Source organism: Otolemur garnettii, unplaced genomic scaffold, assembly GCF_000181295.1.
Source record: "Otolemur garnettii isolate 467f Iridium unplaced genomic scaffold, OtoGar3 scaffold00029, whole genome shotgun sequence".
NCBI classification, from domain to species: Eukaryota; Metazoa; Chordata; class Mammalia; order Primates; family Galagidae; genus Otolemur; species Otolemur garnettii.
Genome location: NW_003852424.1, coordinates 4,078,868 through 4,084,357, shown reverse-complemented (window position 1 = coordinate 4,084,357; position 5,490 = coordinate 4,078,868).

Sequence of the window (5,490 nt, the reverse complement as noted above, 5' to 3'; positions counted from 1 at the left end):
TATCTGTGGCTTGTTTTTTAATTCTCTTGACAGTATCTTTCATGGAGCAGAGATTGCTAATTTTAATGATGTGCAGCATATCAATTAGTAAATTATACATTTGGTTTTGGTAGATATTCTTTATCAAGTTGAGGAATTCTCCTCTTCCTTGTTTACTGAGAGTTTTAATCATAAATTGCATTAGATTTTGACTTTTTATCTTAAAAATTGTTGCCAAAACCCTAGTTGACCTAGATCTTTTTCAATTGATCTTCCAGAAGTGTCATAGTTTTGTACTTTGAACCATTTTGAGTAAATCTTTGTGAAGGGCCTCAGGGCTGTATCTAGACTTAAGTTTTTGTATATGAACATCCAGTGGTTTCAGCACCATCCTGTTCCAGGTTATCTGGTCTTACCTTTCCGCCCTTGCCAAAGACAAGTTGACGATAATCAAGCAGTCTGTTTGTGGGCTCTCTGTCCTGTTCCTTTGATCTATTTATTTATCCTTTCACTAATACCACAGTGTATTGAATACTATAGACAGCTTTATAGTAAATCTTGAAGCAAGTTAAAACATCAGTACTCCACCTTCGTTATTCTTCTCCCATCTCATGTTGACTATTTTGAGTCTTTTGCCACTTCATAAAAACTTTAGGATCAGTTTGTTGATATCTGCAAAGTAACTTTCTGGGATTTTAATTAAGATTTCATTGAAGCTGTGGAATGAACATAGTGACAATATTGAGTCTTTCTATCCACAAACATGGAGTGTCTTCCCATTTATTTAGTTATTCCTTCATTCATTTCATTGGGGTTTTATAGTTTTACTGATAACAATCTTATATTTTGTTAGATTCATACATATTTAATTCTAGGGATGCTAATATAAATTTTGTTATGTTTTTAATTCCAAATTGTACTTGTTTGTTGCTAAAGTTTAGGAAAATGATTGACATTTGTATGTTAACCTTATTTCCTGAAACTCACTATAATTTTTACTAGGAGTTATTTTGGAAAATAATGTCATCTGAGAACAAAGACAGTTTTATTCATTCCTCTCTTACGGGTATACCTTATATTTTATTTTCTTGTCTTACTGTGTGAGCTGGGCCTTCCCATATGATGTTGAAAAGGAGTGGTAAGAGGAGACATCCTCACTTTGCTCCTGATCTTAGTGAGAAAGCTTCTAGTTTCTCCCTAGCAACTATGATGTCAGCTGTAGGGTAGATATTCTTTATTAAGTTAAGGAAATTCCCCTCTGTTCCTTGTTTACTGAGAGTTTTTAATCATAAAGGGCTGTTAGATTTTGTCAAATGTTTTTTTCTGCATCTATTGAAAGGATTGTGTAATTTTTCTTCTTTAGTTTAGTTTGTTGATGTAATGGACTACATTAATTAATTTTTATGTGTTGAAGCAGCTTTGCATAGCTAAGAGAAATGCTGCTGGTCATGGTGTATAATTTTTTATGCATTGTTAAATTTTATTTGCTAGTATTTTTTTGAGGATTTTTCATGCATGTTCATGTAAAATATTGGTATATCGTTTTTTTCCCTCTTATAATGTTTTTGTTTTTGTTTTGGTATTACATTACCACAGGGATAATGGGATATCCCTTCTGCTCTATCTTTGGAAAGAGATTATAGCTAATTAGTATAGTCACTTCCTTAAATGGTAGAATTCACCAGTGAAACCTTATGGGTCTGGTGTTTTCTGTTTTGGATGGCTATTAATTATTTCTTCAAGTTCTTTAATAGATATAGATTGATTCAGATTGTTATTTCTTCTTGTATGAGGTTTGGCAGATTATGGGGGAGGCTTAATATTTTATTATATTTAATTTTATTATTATTATTTTTAAGAGAAGAGTCTTACTCTGTTGTCCTGGTTAGAGTGCTGTGGTGTCAGCCTAGCTCACAGCAACCTCCCGCTCTTGGGCTCAGCCATTTTCCTGCTTCAGCCTCCCCCCACCCAACCCACCTCAGCAGCTGGGACTACAGGTACTCACCACCACACCCAGCTAATTGTTCTATTTTTAGTAGAAACAGGGTCTCACTCTTGCTTAGACTGGTCTGAAATTCCTGAGTTCAAGGGATGCTCCTGCCTAAACCTCCCAGAGTACAAGGATTACAGGTGTGGGCCAACACACCTGGCCCAGATTGTTTTCAAGGAATTGGTCCAGTTTATTGAATTTTCAAACACAGGGTTCATAGTATTCTTCAATCATCCTTTTAACATTTATGGATCTATATTGATGTCTGTATTTCATTTCTGTTATTAGTAATTATTTATCTTCTGCCTATTTTTCTTAGTTAATGTGGCTAGCAGTTTATTGATTTATTTGATCTTTTCAAAGAATCAGCTTTGTTGATTTTCTTTAGTATTTTCTGTTTTCAATTTACATTGATGTCCACAACTTTTATTGTTTCTTTCTTCTGCTTAGGTTGGATTTCATTTCTTTTCTTTTTCTAGTTTTCTAATACAGCAGCTTCCTTCTCTGGAAAGAAAATACCATCTATTTCTTACTAATGACACACAGTGAATCTCCAACTCAGGGTCAAGCAGTAGGACACTGTTTATCAATTGCTAACATAATGGCATCAAGCACAGGAAAAATCTTTGTAGGGCTTCCTGCTACATCCAACAGTTTTTCAATCAAAATATTTCTCCAATTATTCCCTCTCCCTGAGCACTGCTTTTAAGCGTACTCTGGGTCTTCATCACCTCTCTCCTAGATGGTGTAAAACAGCCATATGAAACAGGGCCCTAGGTCCCCAGGCGGTGGAAGCCCAACAGCTATGGGCATGGGAAAGCCAATCTGGGCAGCTCACAGCCATGAACACTGCCTCCAGCAGAAAATCGCCATTCTGTGTGCTTCATGGGGCAGAAGCATCTACTCCTTACCATGCATGCAGCGATTTCCTTTTACGGATAAACCAAGAAAGAGGAGGACTTCTCCAGCTGAAAAGAAAAGATAGAAAAGTCCTACTTAAAATAAAACTTTGACCATGACCATGACGTATGATAGGCCACTGCTTGAAATCCTAGTATTTCTCCCATGGTATTCAAAATGAAACCTACTTTCTTTATGTGATCAAAACCCCGCACACAACACTCAATGTCTTAGTCTTGCATATCATCTTTCAACAGCCTTGGACTACCTGCATGGCCCAGCAGACAGTTGGGTCACAAACTTAGGCTTTTGTTCCTTCTCTTTTCTCTGCCTGTGTCAATGATTTTCAGCCAGTGTGCCATGATAGGATCTTAAAAACTGTGTTCCATGAAAACTTTTAAAGATCATTCATTAAATTATCTTTTTTTAAGTTCAAAGCCAGGTAAGTATATCCTTTATTTAACTCTTTTTTTTTTTTTTTTTGAACAACATAATTTAAGCAGGTTTGGAGTTTAACTCTGATTTTAAGTGTGCCAAGAGATTTAAAAAAAAAGGTTGAAAAACACTGGCCTAGGCCAATCTGCCATTACTTAATCCTTAGTTGAGCTTTTTACAATCGACCTGAACTACCTCTACCAGAAAGCCCGACTCCTTCCTCAGGCCCATCCTCTGTGCTCAATGACTGCAAATCCTTATCCTTATCACTGTTTTGTAGCTATCAGAGCAGAGCCTGACCAGCTGTATTCTAAGGGTCTGTTAGAGACAGGGCCTGGGTTAAATTTATCTTTGTTACTTTGGTAGCTTCACAGGACTTGGCAAACGAACACACTCAGAAAATGTCTGTTGGATACATACATAACAGACAGAGAAATGTGAGTGAAAAAGCGTTCCTTGGCTGAACAAGGAGGATTTCTTTTTCTATCAAGCTGTGGTTTGTCCCATGCTAGACGCTGCTGTGACTCTCACTCTGCTACACTGCTACACTGCCTCAGGACCCCAGGGACTCTCTCATTCCCACCCTGGTGAAATATAATGTAATCTTGTCTGATTCAAAAGGCACCTGAATTGCTTCAGGGTCAAAATGATGAACATCAATTATCCCAATAGCAGCAAAGAACAGATGCAAAAGTTAATAGAGTTTTCTGGATGACAGAATGCTGGATAAACAAATCCATGCCGCATTATGTACAAAAAGATACCAAAATGTGGAGCCATGAAGAAAATTTGGTGCTAAGCTGCAAGTGCCACAGTCTGGGGAGCTGTAATTCAGAGAAATCCCCCACGATTGCTAGCTACACTGATCACAAGAATTGAGCAGAAATTGCCACTGAGCTGATGCAAGTAAATCCAAATAAATGCCCTACGAGCTGAGGATCCAAATGCTCCATTAGCATTCCAGAACATTCTCAGGGAATTTCAAAAGAGCCTAGTAGCACTCTCGTATCACTGCGAGGAGGGAAAGCTTATCCCAGCCAGGCTCTTTCATTATCCAGTGCTGTGAAAAACCCTCCATGAGGGGCTGGGAAATACACGACCTCCCCATGTGCCAGGTCTGTTTTCAGCCAAGAGTCACCATGTGCTTCTTTGGTTTCGTTTAAAATCTCTTTCCAGAACTATCCTTCTTTTCCTTTTGTGAGATTTTATTTCACTTTCAATATGTAATTTTTCATTCCATGATTTTACTAATTTATATTTTTGTTTAAAAATAGATTTTATTGGCAAGCTGGCACATAACTGCATTGGGTCCATCTTACCGGTTTTGACCCATCTGTTGTCTTCAGTAACTACACAAATGCTGTGAATGAAACACAGAGCCGCTCAAAGCATCCTTACTGTGAGCCCAGAGAGCCTTGCCCCAGCTTCTGCTCTGACAAAGAGAATCCACCTGCAAATTTCTCATTTATAATGGATATTTGGACACAGGTAATAGGAATTCAGGCAGTGTATTTGCAAGCCAAGTCATATTGCAATAATAGTAAAACAGTACATCTAGCTACCTAAATAAATTAATTGAGCCTTTCTGGGGTTATGGAAATTAAATTTAAAAAGGGAGGAGAAAAGTGTACACACTGGTCACATGTATGTGTGTGTGTGTGCATGCAAGCTTGCCTGTTTCTTCATGAGTTTCCAAACCCCAGTGAGGAACCACATTCATACACAGCCAGAATAACCGGTGTGAACAGCTTTATTCATGTAGGTTTAATTTATTTTGTAAATACAGGTATAATTAGTATCTAAGGGGCCATTCTAAATTGCCATCACCCCTCTGTGTGAGCGTGAATAACCTAACTTTTCTGCAGATCATGCTTAGTTTGATAGACAGGCCTCTGAGGATTGTCTTGTATGTCACCGTCAGTGAAAATGAGTCCTGAAGGATAGTCACACCCCCCACACACGCAAGGAATCCCAATCACCCACGGCCCGTCCATCCGTTCACCCTGTGTCTTGCTGTGGATGGATAATATATTCATTTGCTTCTGGCTAAAAATAAAAAAAAAAATAGTGAGAAACCGCTGGTGCATATTGATGGCACCCTCAAGGAGCTGTAATTGGGAGAAGTGATATGTGGCTCCGTGGATGCCAGGGATCTCAAGCTGCTGTCCTTCCTCTTCACTCCGCAG